The sequence below is a fragment of the Staurois parvus genome, unplaced genomic scaffold (assembly GCF_062004578.1).
Source record: "Staurois parvus isolate SC_StPar_1 unplaced genomic scaffold, SC_StPar_1.0 ptg000448l, whole genome shotgun sequence".
Lineage (NCBI taxonomy): Eukaryota > Metazoa > Chordata > Amphibia > Anura > Ranidae > Staurois > Staurois parvus.
The window spans coordinates 3,370,187-3,395,904 of record NW_028318244.1 but is presented as its reverse complement, the minus strand read 5'-3'; the positions used below and the strand labels follow the sequence as shown (position 1 = coordinate 3,395,904).

Below are 25,718 nucleotides of genomic sequence, written 5' to 3'. Positions count from 1 at the left end.
CTACAACAAAATGGCTGTCACACTTTTGTTGCCATGGTTACAAAGAGGGCTCACACTGGGCCTGTATGTTACTGGCCTGACCGCTAAACATGAAGATGTCTCCATTGTTATTGATAGGAGACAGGATATACCACAGTACTGACTGCACAGCACACGCCATGATACCTCACACCTCACTATACCGTATAATACCTCCCAAAGATATACAGGCCACACACAGCGCTGACATCGCTCCTTCTCACTGCTTACCAATGAATAATCATCATATAATGCCATACAACAATGAGAAACCCACACCAAGTGCCCGTCCCAGGGGACAACCTGTCTCCAGCAACAGACTCTCTGTACTACAACAAAATGGCTGCCAACCTCCTATTGTCATAGTTACACAAGAGGGTTCCCACTGGGCCTGTATGTATGGGCCGGACTACTAAATATTGGGGCGTCACCAGGAGAGGGGATGTACCTCAGTACTGACTGCACCATATATGTCATCATGCCTCACACCTCATACCTCACTATATCAGATTATAGCCCAGTGAGAACATCTCATTATACCTCACACCTCATTGTACCACATATACCTTCCACCTCATTATACCTCACACCTCATACCTCGCTATATCAGATTATAGCCCTGTGAGAACATCTCATTATACCTCACACCTCATATAATACTTTCCACCTCATTATACCTCACACCTCATTGTACCACATATAATACCTTCCACCTCATTATACCTCACATATAATACCTCACACCTCATTGTACCACATATAATACCTCACACACAATACTTCACACCTCATTGTACCTCATATAATACCTCACACCTCATTGTACCACATATAATACCTCACACACAATACCTCACACCTCATTGTACCTAATTATACCTCATATAATACCTCACACTTCATTATACCTCACATAATACCTCACACCTCATTATACCTCACATAATACCTCACACCTCTTTATACCTCACATAATACCTCACACCTCTTTATACCTCACATAATACCTCACACCTCATTATACCTCACACCTCTTTATACCTCACATAATACCTCACACCTCACTATACCTCACACCTCTTTATACCTCACATAATACCTCACACCTCATTATACATCACACCTCATTATACCTCACACCTCTTTATACCTCACACCTCTTTATACCTCACACCTCATTATACCTCACACCTCATTGTACCTCATTTCTCACTATACCATATTATTATTATACAGTATTTATATAGCACTAAAAAGGTTTGCTCAGCGCTGTACATTATAGTGGGGACAGTACATGAGACAAGACAGTAACAATACAATACACGAGGGGTTCGAGGGCCCTGCTCTTCTGAGTTTACAATCTAGGAGATAATCCCTCAGTAAGGTATACAGGCCACACAGAGCGCCGCCATCTCTCCTCACCTGGAACCATATAATGCCATAAAGTAACAATAGACCCCTCACCATGTCCAGCCCCATCCGGGGGAGTCACCAGTCTCCAGCAACTGCTCCTCTGTACTGGGACAAAATGGCCGCCAACCTCCCGCTGTCATGGTTACACAGAGGGCTGGGCCTGCATATTATGGGCTGGACTGCTAAATATGGGGGATGTCACTATTGGAACTGATAGGAGAGAAGATATATCAGCACTGACTGCACCTCATACCTCATTATACCTCACTGTACCCCATATAATACCTCATTATACCTCACACCTCATTGTACCTCACATAATACCTCACACCTCATTGTACCCCATATAATACCTCATTATACCTCACACCTCATTGTACCTCACATCTCATTATACCTCACATAATACCTCACACCTCATTATACCTCACATAATACCTCACACCTCATTATACCTCACATAATACCTCACACCTCATTGTACCCCATATAATACCTCACACCTCATTATACCTCACACCTCATTGTACCTAATTATACCTCATATAATACCTCACACCTCATTATACCTCATATAAAACCTCACACCTCATTGTACTCAATATAATACCTCACACCTCATTGTACCTCACACCTCATTGTACTAAATATAATACCTCACACCTCATTGTACCTCATTTCTCACTATACCATATTATTATTATACAGTATTTATATAGCGCCAAAGGGTATGCTCAGCGCTGTACAGTAGCGAGGGGGACAGAACATGAGACAAGACAGTAACAATACAATACACGAGGGGTTCGAGGGCCCTGCTCTTCTGAGTTTACAATCTAGGAGATAATCCCTCAGTAAGGTATACAGGCCACACAGAGCGCCGCCATCTCTCCTCACCTGGAACCATATAATGCCATAAAGTAACAATAGACCCCTCACCATGTCCAGCCCCATCCGGGGGAGTCACCAGTCTCCAGCAACTGCTCCTCTGTATTGGGACAAAATGGCCGCCAACCTCCCGCTGTCATGGTTACACAGAGGGCTGGGCCTGTATATTATGGGCTGGACTGCTAAATATGGGGGATGTCACTATTGGAATTGATAGGAGAGAAGATATATCAGCACTGACTGCACCACACACCTCATTATACCTCACACCTCATTGTACCCCATATAATACCTCATTATACCTCACACCTCATTGTACCTCACATAATACTTCACTTCTCATTGTACCTAATTATACCTCACATAATACCTCACACCTCATTATACCTAATTATACCTCACATAATACCTCACACCTCATTATACCTAATTATACCTCACACCTCATTATACCTCAAATAACACCTCCCACCTCATTGTACTCCATATAATACCTCACACCTCATTATACCCCATACAACACCTCTCACCTCATTGTACCACATATACCTCACACTTCAATATACTTCACATAATATACCTCACAACTCAATATACTTCACATAATATACCTCACAACTCAATATACCTCACATAATATACCTCACACCTCAATACACCTCACATAATATACCTCACACCTCAATATACCTCACATAATATACCTCACACCTCAATACACCTCACATAATATACCTCACACCTCAATATACCTCACATAATATACCTCACACCTCAATATACCTCACATAATATACCTCGCACCTCAATATACCTCACATAATATACCTCGCACTTTAATATACTTCACATATTATATCTCGCGCCTCAATTTACTTCACATAATATACCTCGCACCTCAATATACTTCACATAATATACCTCACACCTCAAAATACCTCACATAATATACCTCGCACCTCAATATTTTTCACATAATATACCTCGCACCTCCATATACTTCACATAACATACCTCACACCTCAATATACTTCACATAACATACCTCACACCTCAATATACTTCACATAATATACCTCGCACCTCAATATACTTCACATAATATACCTCGCACCTCAATATACTTCACATAATATACCTCACACTTCAATATACCTCACATAATATACCTTGCACCTCAATATTTTTCACATAATATACCTCGCACCTCCATATACTTCACATAACATACCTCACACCTCAATATACTTCACATAATATACCTCGCACCTCAATATACTTCACATAATATACCTCACACTTCAATATACCTCACATAATATACCTCGCACCTCAATATATTTCACATAATATACCTCGCACCTCAATATACTTCACATAACATACCTCACACCTCAATATACTTCACATAATAAACCTCGCACCGCAATATGCTTCACATAATATACCTCGCACCTCATTATAGCTCACAATACAGGTATACCTCTTTAGAGCTCATATATGATACCTCACACGTTATTAGCCCCGGTTCACATCATCGTGGCAAAACACGGCCCTGCCCAGGGCATGCATGTCATCACCACATGTGAACGAGGCCTTACTGTACAATTCATCCTATTTCTCACACAGTCAATGAAGACTCATTCTGCTATTTGACCAACATTCACCCATGTTTCACCGTGTACAATTCATACTGTCCAATGGGTGAATGTACACTTGCCTTCCAGAAGATTTCATTTTTCCCCACAAATAGAGCTTTCTTTTGGTGGTATTTGATCACTTCTGGGTTTTTTATTTTTTTGCACCATGAACAAAAAAAGACTGGAAATTATAAAAAAAAAACAATATTTTCTCATTTCTGTCATAAAAAATATCCAATAAACACAAAAGTCGTTATAAATTTGGACCAAAATGTATTCTGCTACATGTCTTTGGTAAAAAAAAATCCCAATAAGTGTATAATAATTAGTTGGTGTGAAAGTTATAGCGTCTACAAATGGCGGTATATAGATAGGAATTTACACAGCTTTTACTTGCTGTCTGCCGATCACATTTCTTGAGGTGCTAAAATGCCAGGGCAGTACAAACACCCCCAAATGACCCCTTTTTGGAAAGTAGACACCCTAAGCTATCTGCTGATGGGCATGTTGAGTCCATGGAAGATTTTTTTTTTTTCCACAAGTTTTTGGAAAATGACAATTGTTTTTGTTTTTTTTTTACACAAAGTTGTAGTTTAAATGGTATATTGCTCACGCATGCCATGGGTATATTTGGAATTACACCCCAAAATATATTCTTCTACTTCTCCTGAGTATGGGGGTACCACATGTGTAAGACGTTTTAGCAGCCTAACCGCACACAGGAGCCTGGTGTCAGGGCAGGGCTGTGGAACGGACAGGTAGACCTAGTGGCAGGGTAACGCACTGACTGACGACAACCACCACTAACAGACCGAAGTCCCTCAGGGCGCAGAGTCTAAGTCCAAGGCTGCCCTTCACCAGGGCCCCTGATGGTGGGGATGGACTTGACGCAGCCAGGAACCAGGTCACGGCCCCCGAGACACCCCGGCTGCGGTAATGGCCATTGCCAATGGCGTGTAGCTGGTAGGAAATTACAATAGCGTAGTCAGGCAGGCCGGGTCGACAACAACGGGACAAAACGGTACAAAACAGTAGACAAGAATCACAGGTCATGGGCCGGGTTCAGCAACGGAAGGTCAGATCAAAGGAAAACGCAGAGAAGGGTCTAGTCACAAGCCGAGTCAGATACCAGAAGAGTCACGAGAGTATACACAGAGCTGTAGCAACACAAAGACACAAGACACAAGTGCAAAGAGCATGTGCGGATCACAGGCTTATATGTACTCAGCCACACCCCTCTGGGGGATGGACCTCAGACCTGAAGGCATAAAAGACTCCCACCATGCTCTGCAGAAACCCAAGATGGACGCCAATACATGAAGCCGCACAGTCTCTAGAAAAGGTAGGACCTTGACACCTGGAATCCACTAACCACCTTAAAAGCCTTGTGGTGCGTAAATTCCTCAATCACTTTCTCACTACCTATCACAGTTTCGAGGCTCTGAAATTCCAGAATAGCACAATCCCCACACAAATGACCCCTTTTTGGAAAGTAAACACCCCAGAGTATTTGCTGAGAGGCATGTTGAGTCCATGGAATGCTTTATTTTTTTACCACAAGTTTTTGGGAAATGACAAAAACATTTTTTGTTTTACACAAAGTTGTCACTTGAATGATATATTGCTCACACATACCATGGGTATATGTGGAATTATACCCCAAAATACATTCTGCTACTTCTCCCCAGTATGGGGGTACCACATGTGAGAGACTATTTGGGAGCCTAGCCACATACAGGAGCCCGAAATCCAACGACCACTTTGAAAGCCTGACGGTGCGTAGCTTCATCATTTCACTTCCTCACTACCTATCACAGTTTTGGAGGCCCTGAAATGCCAGGATAGCACCAACCCCCCCCCCCCCCCCAAACGACCCCTTTTTGGAAAGTAGACACCCCAAGGAATACAATAGGAGGCATGGTGAGTATTTTGCAAATCTCATTTTTTCTCGCAAAATTTTGAAAAATAAAAAAAGAAAAGAAAAAAGATTTGTTTTCGTTTTTTTTCTTTATTTTCCAAAAATGTGTGGCAACAAACAATATCTGCAAAATACTCACCATGCCTCTTATCAAATTCCTTGGGGTGTCTACTTTCCAAAAAGGGGTCATTTGGGGGAGTTTGTACTATTCTGGCATTTCAGAGCCTCCGAAACTGTGATAGGTAGTCAGGAAGTGTAGTGAGGAAATAAAGCCCTTTAAAAGCCTGAAGGTGCTTATTGGATTTTGGGGTCCTGTGTGTGGCTAGACTGCCAAAACGTCTCTCACATGTGGTACCCCCATACTCATGAGAAGTAGCAGAATGTATTTTGGGGAGTAATTCCACATTTACCCATGGCATGCGTGAGCAATATATCATTTAAGTGACAACTTTATGTAATAAAACTCCAAAACTTTTTTTTTGTCATTTTCCAAAAACGTGCGGTGAAAAATAAATTCTTCTATTGACTCAACATGCCTCTCAGCAAATAATTTGGGGTGTCTACTTTCCAAAGGGGGGGGGGTGTTATCTTGGCATTTTATGCCCAGCATTAGAATATTATGCCACACATCACTGACTCTTCTAACCACTTGCAGACCAAGCCTTTTCTGATAGCTTTTGCTTACATGGATACCCAGTTTGCTAGAAATCTACTTTGAACAAACATTTTATATTTATTTTAAAGCAGTGGCCCTAGAGAATAAAATGGTGGGTGTTGTAATTTCTTATTTCACATAGTACTTGCACAGCGATTTTTTAAACGTATATATTTTTTTTTAAATGCACTTTTTTACTTTTAATGCGCAAAAACACAATATATTGGCTAATTGTTTGGTAAAATATAAAATATGATGGTATGCCGAGTAAATAGACACCAAACATTACATACTTTAAAACTGTGCACGCCTGTGCAACAGCAACAAACTACAGCGACATTTTAAAGGGTACCATTTTAGATTTACACAGGAGCTCTAGTGCTAGAATTTCTGCCCTCGATCTGATGTTCACGGCAATACCTCACATGCATAGTGCAACCACTGTTTACATACTGACACGGGGCCAACGCTTGCGTATGCCGCTGTGAGGCACGTGCAGGGGGACAAGGGTGCTTTTTTTCTTTTTTTTAGTTTTAATTTTTTAAATTATTTTTACACTGTCCCTTTCATTTTTTATTTTTTTGGGGTAATTTTTATTGTTATCGCAGCGAATGTAAATATCCCCTGTGATAGCAATAGGCAGTGACAGGTATTCTTTTCTGTGAAATCTGGCGTCTCTTAGACTCTAGATATCTCCTCTGCCTTTAAATCATCTGATCTCACCAAGATGGGTGTGATCAGATGCTTTTTCAATTTACAAATGGCGCTGTTTATATCCAGCGAACCCGAAGTGATGAAATGCTCGTAGCTTCCGTTTTTTTAGACTATATAGCGATGATTGGTCCCATTCAGGTCTCCAATCAGCTCTATGGTCAACTGGCGGAAATGCTGGCTGCATTCTCAGGTTCCCCAATGGCACGGGACTGCCCAAGAAAGTCATGGAAGGCAGCAGAAGGGGGGGAGGGGGGCATCTCCTCCCGCTGCTTGTAAAAGCAATCCTGCAGCTAATTAACGACTAGGATTGCTTTTACATGAAAGCCGATCGCCGGGTGAAAAAAGCCTCTCATGCAGCTGGCTCACTGCATCTGGGTTGGGAGTTTGGGCCACAGCACCTTCTGGATACAAAAGGGCCGTGATGATCTCTTCCTGGAATTTTAGGAAGGATCCACTTTTTCCAGTTGCTTTGTAAAGCACAAAAGCGTTGTACAGAGCCAATTGAAATAAATATACAGACACTTTATTGTACCAGCGTGTGGCTTTACGGAAAATTAAGTACGGCTTCATCATCTGGTCATTGAAGTACACCTTCCATGTTGAGGTTATAGTTGTGGACACAGAGGGGCTGCTCAACAACACCAGCTACCGTGGAAATTTGGATGGCCGTATCTGCGTGAATGGAGGAAAGGACGAAAACATCCCATTTGTCCTTCCACTTCACTGCAAGTAATTCATCATTTTTCAAGCAGGATCTCTCCTCTCTAAGACGGGTATTTACAAGCTGCTGGAGGAAGCCCTGGCGATTCTGGGTTGGACAGTGAATGTGGGAAGTATGGGTGCTGCAGAATCTGTGGGCTGCCAATCGGGATATGCAAGCACATCCGGAAGGATACTAGGGGCTCTACGAGCCTGTGTGAGAATTCTTGGTGGTTGCGGGACAATACTTGTGCTCGCCACCGCACCAGCTTATACTGCACTTATGGGACTCGCCCAAGGGCGGACTGACCATTTGGAAACTCGGGCACTGCTCGAGGGCCCAGGGTCAGTAGGGGGCCCCATGAGATGCCCCTGGTACCTTTTTTGAGTTTGGGCAAGGACACAGGGGCCCCATGATCCCCTATTGCCCGGGGGCCCCATGAGTTGCCAGTCCGCCCCTGGACTCGCCACATCACCAAGTGATACTGCAGTGCTGGTATGAAAAAGACCAGGATGTACTAGGCCGCTGGTGCTCGCCAGTTCACCAAAATGAAGAGCGGCACTCAGCTGCATCTGGGAATCATCTTGCAATTGTAACATCTCAGCAACCTGGGAACGGGGTCAGGTACGCCTAACCTTAGCAGGGACCTCTTCTCCACCGTTTGAGCTATCTGTCAGGGTGCCGCTGCTGTCTACAGGTTCATACTCTGAGCCTGATTCTGTCAGTGAGGCTTCCCCTTCGCTCTCAGAATACTGTAAGCCTCTTTACTAGAGTACCTTTCATTGGACATTCTGATTATTCTGACTCAGATTGTTGTGATAGCGATTTATCCCTTGTGAGACCTCTCTGCCTAGCCTGTATAAGCAGATATAATACCTGTGGACAATCCTTATCAGATAGCTTGAACTCACCAATACTGTGTTCATCCAGAAGTTGCTTTATTCTGTACATGTGACAACAGGATACAGCAGAATGAATGGTTTCCAGTATTATGCGGTCAAAAGATGATACTTTCTGTAGCGTACTATGCAGAATACATGTGTCCCTGTTACATGTGGTCTGTTAGCTGCCTCCATGACACAGGAAGTGCTGAACTCAAGAAGAAGGGAGGAGCTTCATATACAAAGGAATTGTGTCATAGATCTCAGGGAGGCAATATAAAACAAATGCATTACCAAATAAGACCACTGGATGGCAGCACAACTAACTATAGAAATGTCCATAGGAAATGGTACAAAAAATAAACTATATGAATTCTCATGTACATTAACATAAATATTAACTGTGTAACAGCATACTGATCACTAAATTTATAGGTACCTAGTGTGACTCACGGGAAAAGGAGCACCTGCCTGTCAGGGACTGCTTGAACCACTACAAAAAAATTTACCTGCAAGTGCTAACAGAGATCAGGCCTAATTCTGCAAACATTGCGGCTTTGTGTGCAATGTATCAAGTGACAGTGATCTGCTGACACTGCACTTGCTGGGGGAGGGGGGGGGTTAAGCGTAGGGACTAACACAGGTGCTGGCAGGTGCCGGGGCTGATCCTGCTAGTGCTGCATTTTTGGGTACACTATACTATTGCCCCCTCACATCTGGTGTGTTCATCAATGTGCCCCCTTACATAAATTGTCCCAATCAGAGTGCTTCCCTACATCAACTGTCTGCATTAGACTGTGTCAGGGCATGCACATATCTATGTGCGGGCGCAGAACTCCACTAATGCACCTTTAATTCTGGGTCTTTCAACAGGCTCCCCACCCCCTCATTCATGCTCTCAGCAGCACTAGACAGTGCAGGTCACTAGACACATTCAGGTCCATGTGGCCACTCTGGATGGCTCAGGACATAGGACAATAGCCAAAAAACACCTTTAAATCCTTCCATCATTGGGGGCTTTCTAGTTTGGAGCCTCTGAACCTGTACCTTTAATAAAAGAATCCACATTATCACTGTTCAAAGATGACACTCCTGGAGACCCCACAGAGCTCCTGGGTCTTTTTTTTCTAAAGATGCAGTGTGCACACTCAAAACTAAGCATCAACTGTAAAAAGAAAAAGTGAGCAAACAAAAAATTGCACAGAGTGTGCACATGGTCCTCCTTCTAAGAGAAAGAACCCTTACCCTGATCTCCCAGGGCGCAAGGCTCCTGACAGGGACTGGGGTACTCGTGGTCCACCCAGCTGAACCCTTTTCTTCGGGAGGCCTGACGAAGCAAGGCCTACCCAAGTACTAGGTGGGGCTCCCCCAAAGGGAGAGCGAGAACCTAACCAAATGGCAACGTGCCCTCCCCCAAAACTTTCAGGGCAAGTCCAAGGACCTACACCCTACTAGTCAGAAGTGAATAAGTGCCAATGCAGTGTATGTGCAGAAAAAAAAAAATAACGCACGACAAACAACATTAAAAAGAGGAAGAGCATCAGTGTCAAAGTGCAACACAATGGCAGGCCCTTCGGACAGTATAACAATTCCTCCGGTGAACACAGCTTTAAAGAGCCCAGGACAGGACATTGTCCAACACCCCACAACGACGTATAATTAGGGGGTAACTGAATATGGCAGCATCCTCGCTGCTCAGTACCAGGGTGCTAAGGCTAACCATTCTGCCCCCCTCCCTTTCAAAAGTCTCAGTGTCATGGGAAACATCAACAATAGCAATACTGGGTAGACCCACAATAAAGCTGAAATTTGTAAAGGCTAGCAGTGCAAATACCTGAATGTGTCCTGGTGTCAGACTCCTGCAGTCCCTGTACAGCAGAGCTGAAGTGTGAGAGGAATAAAAAGCACAAGGAGCCAATCACTTATTGTATGCTGATAGGAGAGATCAAAATGACCATCACCATACTGCTTCTCCTTTCACTGTCCAATCACAGGCTGGGTCTAGGAGGACCTGGATTCAGACAAATTGGGTTGAATGATGCTGGCCATCAGACTAAGGGCATCTAATGTAAAGAAAAAAAAAAAGTACTGCATGGGAAATCTCTGGGCTGATGGCAAATAGTACAGCAAAAGCTTGCTGTTTTTTTTTTTAATCTTTTAATGGGCTACTCATTTTTACTTTACTTTCCTGCTTTAAACCCTTGACGCCGAGCGCATGCAAATATGCAGCCTCTCGTCGTCTGGGCCTTGACGTCGAGCAGCCGCACATTTGCGTGCAATTACAAAATACACATGTGCTGAGAGCGTGTGCCCTGCGCGCTCCCAGCACATACGTCCTTGACTCACGGAAAGGTTCCCATCTCCCCTTTCGGTTCGGGACCTTTTCCGATCATGTGACCGCCGTGACGGCGAATCACAGCGGTCACATGACCTTAAAACTCCACCCGCCTCCCGAAACTCTTAAAGGGCAGGGGGGCGCCAGCGCGAAGTGGTTAAATATGGCAAGTAATTGTACCCACATAGCAATAGGCTGGGTGCCATTTTTCTTTATTCACCGCAAACACAACGTATTGTTTTAATCACCTCTAATACAATCAAAGGATGTCTAGAGTGAGCAGCTTCTCTCCTCCATGACCCTGACACCATCCAAGGTCTTGTTTGCAACCAGAACAGCCCAACCAATCTTTGACAATCTTTGCAGACTGCACAAGGCTTTCTTGGCTGTTACTTTGAAAAGTACTATTTGGGGAGTGAAACTAAGGAAAAAAAACGCTCCTGGATTGCTGTTAAAGCTGATCTTCAGGAAAATTGCTAAATACACAGAAGAAATAGATATATTGCAGCCGTTTTGCCTGGCAAAGGATTTGTATTCCTTTCTATCCAGTTCTCAGATTTACACAGCACTGCAACGCACATAAATATATTTGCCTGTGCCTTATGGTATTGTATATACCAGCACATAAATGTGAACCCAACTGCAGAATCCTTCTATTATGCAGCTCTATGGAACTCACTAACCAAGCACAGACAGACATTGCGCTGCGTGTATTCACACCAAGAAAAAACAAAAGCACCACAGTACACCAACTTACCCGATTAGTATAGCATTTATGGGAAATATAGTTTCCTGTTTTTTTTGTTATTTTATTTTTAAAAAAGCTTGGGCAAACCTCTAATGGTCCATTCACACTGCAACGTTGCGGTAGAGCGTAGCAAAACCACTAGGCACTTTAATGAAAGAACCGTGGTGCATCCAAGGTGTAACATGTAACATGTTACATACAGACCGGCCCCCGTACTCCCCGTTGTGACAGTTAGTGGGAGATCTTCTCCCCGCGCTAGCTGTCACAACGTTTTTCAAAAACCTGGCCGTGTGGGGCTCAGCCTGCTCGGCCACATTACTCATTCACAGTATTCTGTGAAGGAGAAAACTACAAGTCCCAGAAGCCTTTGCATCTGTCGGCTTGTAGTTCTCAATGGACTACCATGGTGCTATGGTAGTTCATGGAGTCTTCCTGTCAGAATGTATCTGCTTGCCCATACGAGGTACGAGCACACAGATACACCGACAGATCTGCAGGCGTCCTGCATGGCTTAGCAATCTGCTGATCGCTGGTGCAATGCTTTAGAGGTCTCAGAAACAAAAAATCATCAATGCAAGTTTTTTTACCTGCAAAAAATTGGGCTTTTTGTTAAAAGATAAATTTATCCTTTATTAAAAAATAAATTCATCTTTTAACATAAAAAAAAAAAAAAAAAAAAAAAAGGAAATTAAGCATGTTGCTCCACTGCCCTTCTGATAAATGGCCACATGATGGCAGTCGAGCTACATGCTAAATTTGCTCTCTTGCACTGCATGGATACATTGACTAGATAGCTAAAGTCACAGGGGCTCGTTAATACTTGTGGTAGTCCTCTGAAGAGCGATCTGTGATGAATCACATTGCAGAGGCGAATGACAGGCAGTGAGGAGGCGTTATGTCAGAGATTGCTCTGATCAGTTCAGTTACATTTTAGCAGCCTTCCCAGAATGAGAGAACAAAAAAAATGTGACAACTCTACCATGTACGGCGTTTTAACGTGTGTCACATTAACAAACTGATAAAAGTATTGGAATACTTTCAATGTCATGAGTATAAACAGTCACACACACACCCCGCACTGTGAAAAAGTATTTGCACCTTCCTGAATTTCTTTTTTTTTTTGCATATTTGTCACACTTAATGATTCTCATCAAACAAATCTTAATATATAAACGTATATATAATTATAATTTTACTAATACAAAATGCGGTTCATTCATGATTTAGCAAGGAGGGAGGGGGCAAGTACTTATTCACATAGGGCCAGGCAGGTTTGGACAGCTTTTTTCCCTTAATTGAAATTCTCATTTAAAAACTGCATTTTGTATCTACTCAGGATATCTTTGTGTAATAAAAAAATTTATTTGAAGATCTAAATCATCTAAGTGTGACAAATATGCAAAGAAAAAGAATCAGGAAGGGGAAAATACTCTTACATAACACTGTATTTGTGTGTGTGTATATATATATATATATATATATATACACACACATACATACATACATACAGTTGCAAGAAAAAGTATGTGAACCCCTTGGGATTACATGGAGTTTTGCATGAATTGGGCATAAAATGTGCTCTGAACGTCATCTAAGTCACAACAATAGAAGAACACAGTCTGCTGAACATAATACTACACAAACATTAGATGATGCCATGGTTTAATTGCACATAACATGTAAACATTCACAGTTCAGGGAGGAAAAAGTATGTGAGGCCCTAGCTTAATGACTTCTCCCAGAGCTAATTGGAGCCAGGAGTGAACCAACCTTGACTCCAATCAGTGTGATGATATTGGATGTGTTGCTGACAGCTGTCCTGCCCTTAAAAAACACACACCTGTTTTGGGTTTACTGGTTTCAAGAAGCACTGTCTGATGTGAACCATGCCTTGCAGAAAAGAGCTCTCAGAAGACCTACGATCAAGAATTGTTGACTTGCATGAAGCTGGAAAGGGTTACAAAAGTATCTCCAAAAGCCTTGATGTTCAATGCGTCCACGGTAAGACAGACTGTCTACAAATGGAGAACGTTTAGCACTGTTGCTACTCTCCCTAGGCGTGGTCGTCCTGTAAAAATGACTGCAAGAGCACAGCGCAGAATGCTGCATGAGGTAAAGAAGAATCCCAGAGTGCCAGCTAAAGACCTACAGAAATCTCTGGCACATGCTAACATTTATGTTGACACATCTACAATAAGGAAAACATTAAACAAGAATGGAGTACATGGGAGGACACCACAGAGGAAGCCATTGCTGTCCAAAAAGAATATTGCAACACGTTTGAAGTTTGCAAAAGAGCACCTGGATATTCCACAGCACTACTGGCAAAATATACTGTGGACAGATGAAACCAAGATTCAGTTGTTTGGGAAAAACACACAACACTATGTGTGGAGAAAAAAAGGCACAGCACACCAACATCAAAACCTCATCCCCACTGTGAAACATGGCGGAGGGAGCATCATGGTTTGGGGCTGCTTTGCTGCCTCAGGGCCTGGACGGATTGTTGTCATTGATGGGAAAATGAATTCCAGAGTTTATAAAGACATTTTGCAGGAAAACGTACGACCATCTGTCCGCCAACTGAAGCTCCGCAGAGGATGGGTGATGCAACAGGACAATGACCCAAAGCATACAAGTAATTCAACAAAACAATGGCTGCAACAGCACAGAATACACCTTCTGGAGTGGCCCAGTCAGAGTCCTGACCTTAACCCGATTAAAAAGCTGTGGCATGACCTTAAGAGAGCGATTCACACCAGACATCCCAAGAATATTGCTACACTGAAACAGTTTTGTGAAGAGGAGTGGTCCAAAATTACTCCAGATCGTTGTGCAGGTTTGATCTGCAACTACAGGAAAGGTTTGGTTGAGGTTATTGCTGCCAAAGGAGGGTCAACCAGCTATTAAGTCCAAAGGTTCACATTCTTTTTCCTCCCTGCACTGTGAATGTTTACATGTTATGTGCAATTAAACCATGGCAACATCTAATGTTTGTGTAGTATTATGTTCAGCAGACTGTGTTCTTCTATTGTTGTGACTTAGATGACGTTCAGAGCACATTTTATGCCCAATTCATGCAAAACTCCACGTAATCCCAAGGGGTTCACATACTTTTTCTTGCAACTGTACATACACACACACAGAGTACTGTGCAGACCGTTTAGGCTGGTGTGAAGAAATTCTGTAAAGTAATAATGCTTTCTATATTATAGATTTTAATTGTTCATTTGTATCAACTTACAAAAATGTAAAGCGAGCAAACAGAAGAAAAATCTAAATCAAAATATTTGGTGTGACAACTTTTTGGCTTCAAACCAGCATCAATTCTTACACTTGCACACTTTGCACACTTGCACATTGTAGAGTCAGGTCTATGATTAACCAATTATACCGAACAGTTGCTAATGATTTCAAAATGCAAATGGCGAGCGCTATGTAAATAAAAGCAGCTAACACCAGAGATAGTGACAATAAATCTCAAGGAACAAACACATACAGTTAGGTCCATATATTCTTGGACACAGGCACAATTTTATATTTTTTCAGGTATTTACCAAAACATACTCAAGCTATAGTTATATAATGGATATGGGCTGAAAGTGCACACTCTCAGGTTTAATTTGAGGGTATGTACAGTGGGGATCGAAAGTTTGGGCACCCCAGCTAAACATTTGTATTAATGTGCATAAAGAAGCCAAGGAAAGATGGAAAAATCTCCAAAAGGCATCAAATTACAGATTAGACATTCTTATAATATGTCAACAAAAGTTAGATTTTATTTCCATCATTTACACTTTCAAAATAACAGAAAACAAAAAAATGGCGTCTGCAAAAGTTTGGGCACCCTGCAGAATTTATAGCATGCACTGCCCCCTTTGCCAAGCTGAGACCTGCCAGTGTCATGGATTGTTCTCAATCATCGTCTGGGAAGACCAGGTGATGTCAATCTCAAAGGTTTTAAATGCCCAGACTCATCTGACCTTGCCCCAACAATCAGCACCATGGGTTCTTCTAAGCAGTTGGCTAGAAAACTGAAACTGAAAATAGTTGACGCTCACAAAGCTGGAGAAGGCTATAAGAAGATAGCAAAGCTTTTTCAGATGTCATTATCCTCTGTTCGGAATGTAATTAAGAAATGGCAGTCATCAGGAACAGTGGAAGTTAAAGCAACATCTGGAAGACCAAGAAAAATATCAGACAGAACAGCTCGCAGGATTGTGAGAAAAACAATTCAAAATCCACGTTTGACTGCACGATCCCTCCAGAAAGATCTGGCAGACACTGGAATTGTGGTACACTATTCCACTATAAAGAGATACTTGTACAAATATGGTCTTCATGGAAGAGTCATCAGAAGAAAACCTCTTCTACGTCCTCACCACAAAAATCATCGTTTGAACTTTGCAAATGAACATATAGACAAGCCTGATGCATTTTGGAAACAAGTTCTGTGGACCGATGAGGTTAAAATTGAACTTTTTGGCCGGAATGAGGTACGTTTGGAGAAGAAGGGGCACAGAATTTAATGAAAAGAACCTCTGTCCAACTGTTAAGCATGGGGTTGGATCAATCATGCTTTGGGGTTGTGTTGCAGCCAGTGGCACAGGGAACATCTCACGAGTAGAAGGAAAAATGGATTCAATAACATTTCAGCAAATTTTGGATGGTAACTTGATGCCATCTGTGAAAAAACTGAAGTTAAAGAGAGGAGGGCTTCTACAAATGGATAATGATCCTAAACACACCTCGAAATCCACAGGGGATTACATCAAGAGGCGTAAACTGAAGGTTTTGCCATGGCCTTCACAATCTCCTGACCTCAACATAATTGAAAATCTATGGATAGACTTTAAAAGAGCAGTACGTGACAGACAGCCCAGAAATCTCAAAGAACTGGAAGACTTTTGTAAGGAAGAATGGGCAAAGATACCTCAAACAAGAATTGAAAGACTCTTGGCTGGCTACAAAAAGCGTTTACAAGCTGTGATACTTGCCAAAGGGGGCAGTACAAGATTTTAACTCTGCAGGGTGCCCAAACTTTTGCAGACGCCATTTTTTTGTTTTCTGTTATTTTGAAAGTGTAAATGATGGAAATAAAATCTAACTTTTGTTGACATATTATAAGAATGTCTAATCTGTAATTTGATGCCTTTTGGAGATTTTTCCATCTTTCCTTGGCTTCTTTATGCACATTAATACAAATTTTTAGCTGGGGTGCCCAAACTTTCGATCCCCACTGTACATCCAAATTGGAGGAAGGGTTTAGGAGTTACAGCTCTTAAGAGTAGCCATCACCTCTTTTTCAAGGGACCAAAAGTAATTGGACAATTGAATATAATCGTAAATAAAATGTTCATTTTTAAAATTTTGTTGAGAATCCTTTACTGGCAATGACTGTCTGAAGTCGAACCCATGGACATGACCAAAGACTGGGTTTCCTCCTTTCTGATGCTTTGCCAGGCTCTAACTGCAGCTGTCTTCAGTTGTTCTTTGTTTGCGGGTCTTTCTACCTTTAGTTTTGCCTTCAGCAAGTCAAATGCATGCTCAATTGGGTTGAGATCAGGTGACTGATTCAGCCACTGCATAATATTCCACTTCTTTTCCTTCAAAAGCTCCTGAGTTGCTTTTGCAGTGTATTTTGGATCATTGTCCATCTGTACTGTGAAGCGCCATCCAATCAACTTTGCTGCATTTGGCTGAATCTGGGCTGACAGTATATATCTAAACACTGCACAATTCATCCAGCTGCTTCTGTCACATCATCAATAAACACCAATGACCCAGTGCCACTGGAAGCCAGGCATGCCCATGCCATCACACTGCCTCCACCATGTTTTACAGATGACGTTGTGTGCTTTGGATCATGAGCTGTTCCAAGCCTTCTCCACACTTTTCTCTTCCCATCATTCTGGTACAGATAAATCTTAGTTTCATCCGTCCAAAGAATTATTTTCCAGAACTGGTCTGGCTTTTTTAGATGTTTTTTGGCAAAGTCTAATCTGGCTTTTCTATTCTTCAGGCTTATGAATGGTTTGCACCTTGTGGTGAACCCTCTGTATTTGCTCTCGTGAAGTCTTCTCTTGATTGTAGACTTTGACAATGATACCCCCACCTCCTGGAGAGTGTCCTTCACTTGTCCGGATGTTGTGAATGGGTTTTTCTTTACCAGAGGAACTTGCGATCATCCGCCACTGTTGTCTCCTGTGGACATCCATGCCTTTTTATGTTGCTGAGCTCACCAGTGCGTTCTTCTTTCCTCAGAATGTAACAAACTGTTGATTTGGCCACTCCTAATGTTGCTGCTATCTCTCTGATGGATTTGTTTTGCTTTTGAAGCCTTACAATGGCCTGTTTCACTGGACAGCTCCTTTGAACACATGATGTAGGTTCATAGCAATAGATTCCAAATGCAAATACCACACTTAGAATCAACTCCAGACCTTTTACTTGCTTAACTGATGAAAAAATAATGAAGGAGTAGCCCACACCTGGCCATGAAACAGCTTTTGATTCAATTGTCCAATTACTTTTGGTCCCTTGAAAAATGGGGGATGGCTACAGTTAAGAGCTGTAATTCCTAAATTCCTAATTCCTCCAATTTGGATGTAAATACCCTCAAATTAAACCTGAGAGTGTGCACATTCAGTCCATATCCATTATATGACTATAGCTTGAATATGTTTTGGTAAATACCTGAATAAATCTAAAATTGTGCCTGTGTCCAAATATTTATGGGCCTAACTGTATACAACAAATACAAGAAATAAATGCAGTGTCAAAATTGTGTGTGCAAATTAGTGCAACCAATAAAGCAATACATAAACAAATGAGTATAACAAATGAATAAAGTATTCCTTTGTTATACTCATTTGTTTATGCATTGCTTTATTGGTTGTACCAATTTGCACACACAGTTTTGACACTGCATTTATTTCTTGTAGGTGTTAATGATGATCAATATTATATGTAGGCTGAAACATAGTCATTAACAGAAACAAAAACAGCTGTGTAGGTGGCTTTAAACTAGGTGAGGATCAGCCAAACTCTGCTATTAAGGTGAGGTTGTGGGAGATCATTTCATGTCACCATGGCAAGACTGAGAACACCAAGAAGACACAAGGCAGTTATACTGCATTAGCAAAGTCTCTCCCAGGCAAAGATTTTAAAACAGACTGGGGTTTCAAGACATGCTGTTCAAGTTCTTTTAAAGAAGCACAAAGTAACAAGCAACATTGAGGAGGAAAAACTTAACCTCTTGCCGACCGCGCATAGCCGAATGACGGCTTCACCGCGGCCGGCCAGTTCTGAGTGGACGTCATATGACGTCCTCCCAGAACGCGCTCTCCTGCGCGCCCCAGGGGGCGCGCACCCGGCGATCTCCGTGATCGCTGTGTCCTACGGACACAGCTGATCACGTGATGTGGTGAAAGGCCGATCCCACCGGCCTTTTACCACGTGATCAGCGGTGTCCAATGACACGCTGATCACAGGGAAATGCAAGTGCCGGTTCTCGGCTGCACTTTCCTCACGCTGTCAGATCGTGAGGAAAGTACTGCCGAGAACCGGCAGTTGTCAGAGCGGGGATCGGCACCGATCATCAGGGCACTGATGATCAGTGCCCTGATGATCGGTGCCCAGCAGTGACACCCGCAAGTTCCGCCCAGCAGTGCGCCCACTAGCCCCGCCCACCCGTTCCCAGCAGTGCCCCCACCTGTGCCCAGCAGTGCCCCCACCTGTGCCCAGCAGTGCACCCACCTGTGCCACTCTGCAGTGCCACCTACCTGTGCCCAGAAGTGCCACCTACATGTGCCCAGCAGTGCCACCCACCTGTGCCCACCCACCTGTGCCCACCAGTGCCACCCACCTGTGCCCACCAGTGCCACCCACCTGTGCCCACCCACCAGTGCCACCCACCAGTGCAGCCCAGCAGTGCTGCCAGTCAGTGCCACCAGTCAGTGCCCAGGGGTTGTGCCAGTCAGTGCCGCCAGTCAGTGCCCAGAAGTGATGCCAGTCAGTGCCGTCTATCAGTACCCATCATCAGTGTCACCTATCAGTGCCGCCTATCAGTGCTGCATATCAGTGCCGCCTATCCGTGACCCCTAATTAGTGCTGTCTATCAGTGCCGCCTATCCGTGCCACCTCATTAGTACTGCCTATCAGTGCCCTTTAGTGCAGCCTATCAGTGCCGCCTATCAGTGCCCATCAGTGCCGCCTCATCAACGCAAATCAGTGAAGGAGAAAAAATACCTGTTTGAAAAATTTTATAAAAGAAACAAATAAACTTTTTTTTTTTTTCAAATTTTTTGCACTTTTTTTAATTTATAGCGCAAAAAGTAAAGCGCCCAGTGGCGATTAAATACCACCAAAAGAAAGCTCTATTTGTGAGAAAAAAATGATCAAAATTTCATATGGGTACAATGTTGCATGACCGCGCAATTGTCAATCAAAGTGCGGCAGCGCTGAAAGCTGAAAATTGGCCTGGTAAGGAAGGGGGTATAAGTGCCTGGTAGGCAAGTGGTTAAAGAAGGAAATAATGCTAGCAGATGAAAGACACATCGGGGTTGATTTACTAAAGGCAAATATACTGTGCACTGCAAGTGCAGTTGCTCCAGAGCTTAGTAAATTAAGTAAAGCTTCACTTTGCACAAAATACCCAATCACATCCAAGGATAATAAAAAAGAAAACACATTTTTGTTTGCTGGATGATAGAAACCAGCAGATGTTCCCTTCATTCAGAGCTTCCCCTCAGATCTAGAGTAACTGAACTTGAAGTGCATGGACTATTTGCCTGTAGTAAATCAACCCCATCATGCTTACTTTCCTTCGACATTGGAACATGTCCAGCAGTACCATCAGCACAGAACTGGCGGAAACCAGTGGACCCAGGTACACCCATCTACTGTCTGGAGAAGTTTGGCCAGAAATGATCATCAAGGAAAAATTGCAGCCAAAAAGCCATACCTCCGACATGGAAACAAGGCTAATGGACTCAACTACACACAAAAACATAGGTAGGAAAGGGGGTGCAGAAGAATGACAGCAGCTGCCCTGGACTAATAAGTCAAAATGTGAAATATTTGGCTGTAGCAGGAGGCAGATTGTCAATGAAGGGCTGGAGAGCTGTACAATAATGAGTGCCTGCAAACAACAGTGAAGCATGGTGGAGGTTCCTTGCAAGTTTGGGGCTGCGTTTCTGCAAATGGAGATGGAGATCTGATCAGGATCAATGGGAAATACAGGCAGATACATATCCATCATGCCATACCATCACAGAGGTGTGTGATTGGCCCCAAATTTATTCTACAGCAGGACAACGACCCCAAACATACAGTCAATGTCATTAAAGGATAAGTTCACTTTTGGGAATATGTTACATATTCCACCTGTTTTTAGGGTGGAACATGTAACATGTTCCCATAGCTGCTGCCACCACCCTCCGTCCCCCACCCCTCTGACTGATAGTATGGGGAGAAGTTTCCCCGTACTGTCTGTTAGATTTGAAAACATCCGTGAACGAATGAACTGCAAGTCCCGACAGCCTTAGCGGCTGTGGGCTTGTAGTTTTCAATGAACTACCACGGCGCTGTGGTAGTTCATTGAAGCTTCCTGTCAGTATATCTGCTTGCTCATACATCCCATACGGCAAGCAGATATTCTGACAAGTCTGCAGGAGACCTGCATGGCATCAGCGATATACTGATCGCTGGTGCAATGCTTTCCAGGCTCCTGTAGGCAAAAATAATAAATGCACATTTTTTTACCTGCAAAAAAATGTGCATTTATTATTTTTGTCTAAAAGGTGAATTTATCTTTTAAGAACTATCTTCAGCATAATGAACAAGGAATCCTGGAAGAGATGGTTTGGTCCCCACAGAGCCCTGATCTCAACATCATGGAGTCTGTCTGGGATTACACGAAGAGACAGAAGGATTTGAGGCCACCTACATCCACAGAACATCTGTGCTTAGTTCTCCAAGACATTTGGAAGAACCTACCTGCCGAGTTCCTTCAAAAACTGTGTGCAAGTGTACCTAGAAGAGTTGATGCTGTGTTGAAGGTAAAGGGTAGTCACACCAAATATTGATTTGATTTTGATTTCTCTTCTGTTCATTTACATTCCCTTGTTAATTGATAAAAATAAACTATTAACACTTCTATTTCTAAACGCTTTCTTAATTTACAGCATTTTTTCACACCTGTCTAAAACCTTTGCACAGTAATGTATATGTACTATATACAGTGTCTTGAAAAAGTATTCATCACCCTTGAAATTTTCCACATTTTGTCATGTTACAACAGAAAACGTAAATGTATTTTATTTGGATTTTGGGTGATAGACCAACACAAAGTGGCACATAATTGGAAAATGGAAGGAAAATGACAAATGGTTTTCAAAATTTTTTACAAATAAATATCTGAATGAATACTTTTTTCAAGGCACTGTATAGTATATGTGTAGCGTTACCCCCGCAGGAACTGCTTGGTAATTTGAGTTCTCCATTCTGTGTCTCAACTTCAAGAACACGCTCAGCCCCTCGGAAACACCTGATTGAATGAAAGTTACTGCAAGCACTTTTGAGAACACGAGTATATATCCCTTTAACTCGGCTGTGAATTAGCACCTGGAAATAGACACAAGACTTACCAAAGAGTGGTAAGTGAACGCAATGTATTGGTACAGGTTAGAATAAATGGCGGTTTGAGTATAAATGAACACACAGAAGGTAAATTCAGAACCAGTGCTGCCAACCTCCCAAAGTGAAATTTACTGACAGGATGCCCAAAATTTACTACTTATTTTTTAGCATTATTTTTTTTACTGGCAAAAACATTTACTGAAAAACCAATATTTTTGCTGACACTAAAAAAAAAATACATAACATAGCTTTTTAAGTGCAAAACAGTACAAATATCAATATTTAAGCTACAAATATGTAGCTAGTGCTTTTAGCAATGTGTTTAACCACTTCCAGTCTGGACACTTTCACCCCCTTCCTGTCCAGGCCAATTTTCAGCTTTCAGTGCTATCACACTTTGAATGACAATTGCGCGGTCATGCAACACTGTACTCATATGAATTTTTTTAGCATTTTTTTGAGACAGATAAAGCTTAATTTTGGTGGTATTTATTCACCACTGGGATTTTTATTTTTTTTGCTATGTAAATTAAAATGTCCAAAAATTTTGAAATAAAGTTTTTCTTATAAAATTTTGCAAGTAAATATTATTTCATCATAAATCTTGGCCAAAATTTATTCCGTTATATTTTTAGTAAAAAAAATAACCCAAATTAGTTTTAGTTTATAACCAAAAAATATAATTTTTAAACTTTTTTTATATTATTATTTATTTATTTTTATCTTTTTACATACTGTCACCCTAGCAGCACAGTGTCACCATAGTGACACTGTACTACTTGTGGGGGGTGATGAAGATTTTTTTTTTACACTGATTGCTTTTACACCTATAAAGGATGTAAAATCAATCATTTCTCCTTCTCTCTAGCTGCATTCTTGCAGCTATTGAGAACTACTGAGTGAGCTGTGATTGGTCATAGCTTGTCACATGGTACAAGGCTGTTGTGAATAGCCTTGTACCATGTGACCTCTGTGATCATTCACAGATTTCACATAGTAAGCAATATCAGAAGTGACATCTTGCTTACTACTCTGCATGTGATCACTGATTGGCCAATCAGTGATCACATGATTGGGAGCTCACACAGAGGTCCCGTCGGTAGATCAGTGTTTAACTGTGTCCGGAGGACACAGCAGGCACCGGATCGCGGTGCGGCGCGCTCCCAGGGAGCGCGCACAAGCAGGGGGCTGGGAAAGCCATTTATAAACGGCCATCCGATCCTGCACTGCCACCGTCCGGCCGTTTATATACAACGGCCGGACAGGAAGTGGTTAAGTCCAAAACTATAATTCTCCATTTACATGAAGGTCAGGTTAATACAGTTAGGTTCATATATGTTTGGACACAGGCACAATTTTCATACTTTTGGCTCTGTATGCTACCAGAATGAATTAAAATGAAACAATCCAAATGAATTTGAAGTGCAGACTTTCAGCTTTAATTCAAGGGGTTGAACATAAATATTAAGTACAAATTTTAGGAACTACAACCATTTTTATACACAGTCCCTCCATTTTCAGGGACTGGAATTGGACAAATTAATTCTGCAGTGTTTAGATATATACTGTCAGCCTAGATTCAGCCAAATGCAGCAAAGTTGATTGGATGGCGCTTCACAGAACAGATGGACAATGATCTAAAACACACTGCTAAAGCAACCCAGTAACTTTTGAAGGAAAAGAAGTGGAATATTCTGCAATGGTTGAGTCAATCACCTGATCTCAACCCGACTGAGCATGCATTTCACTTGCTGAAGGCAAAACTAAAAGCAGAAAGACCCACAAAGAACAACTGAAGCCTGGCAAACCATCAGAAAGGAGGAAACCCAGCCTTTGGTAATGTCCATGGGTTCCAGACTTCTGGTTGTCATTGCCAGTAAAGGATTCTCAACAAAATATTAAAAATGAACATTTTATTTATGATTATATTCAATTGTCTAATTACTTTTGGTCCCTTGAAAAAAGGGGGATGGCTACTCTTAAGAGCTGTAATTTCTAAACCCTTCCTCTAATTTGGATGTACGTACCCTCAAATTAAACCTGAGAGTGTGCACTTTCAGCCCATATCCATCATAACTATAGTTTGAATATGTTTTGGTAAATACCTTAAAAAAATGAAAATTGTACCTGTGTCCAAATATATATGGACCCAACTGTATATAATATATACATATACACTCAGCACACTATAAGAATCTATATGTAGAATAAACATACCATAGGTGTCTATTATAGACTATACACTGATCAGCTATCATCATCAACTTTATTACCACAGACAGGTGAATAACATTATCTACAATGACATCTGAAAGTTGGTGGAATATATTAAGCAGCAAGTGAGCATGTTGTCCCTGAAGTTGATGTGTTGAAAGAAAAAAAAAAAAAAAAAAAAAGGCATCATAGTTTGTTGTGCATGGGGCTGTATAGCTGCAAACTGGTCACAGTGCCCACGCTGACCTGTGTTCACAGCCAAAAGCTCGTTAGCATCAGAACTGGACCATGGAGCAATGGAAGAAGGTGGCCTGGTCTCATAAATCACTTTTTCTTTTACATCATGTGGATTGCCGGATGTGTGTACGTCTCTTACCTGAGGAACAGATGGCACCAAGATGCAGTATGGGAAGAAGGCCAGTCGGAAGAAGCAGTGTGAGGCTTTGGTCAATGTTCTGCTGGAAGACCTCGAGTCCTGCCATTCCTGTTGTATAGTTACACAGTTAATTAGTCTGGCTGAAAAAAGACACAAGTCCATCTAGTTCAACTAAAAAAAGGAAAAAAAATGTTTAAAATGAATACAATCCCATATACACAATCTTAAACCCACAGGTAATCCAGAGGAAGGCGAAAAAAAAAAACAAGCAAAGAATGATCCAATTTGCTCCTGCAGGGGAAAAAATCCTTCATGATCCCGCAAGAGGCAATTGGATATTCCCTGGATCAACTTTACCTATAAATATTAGTATCCAGTTATATTCTGTGGATCTAGGAAAGAATCCAGGACTTTTTTAAAGCAATCTACTGAACTGGCCAGAATCAGTTCTTGATGGAGTCTATTCCACATTTTCACAGCTCATATTGTGAAGAAACCTTTCCGCATTTGAAGATTAAAACTCTTTTCCTCCAGACGTAAAGAGTGCCCCCTTGTCCTCTGTGATGACCTTAAGGTGACT

The 25,718-nt window shown here is 42.0% G+C and overlaps 1 long non-coding RNA gene across 1 annotated transcript in view; it reads right to left on the bottom strand.

Annotated features, from left to right (window-relative positions):
* The window catches only part of LOC149453547 (uncharacterized), an 85,297-nt gene extending 60,054 nt beyond the window's left edge, over window positions 1-25,243 (bottom strand). The window contains exon 1 of the long non-coding RNA XR_016314668.1: window positions 25,139-25,243. This is a non-coding gene — a long non-coding RNA (uncharacterized LOC149453547). The remainder of the gene's footprint in view (window positions 1-25,138) is intronic.
* Between the last annotated feature and the right edge of the window lie 475 nt (window positions 25,244-25,718).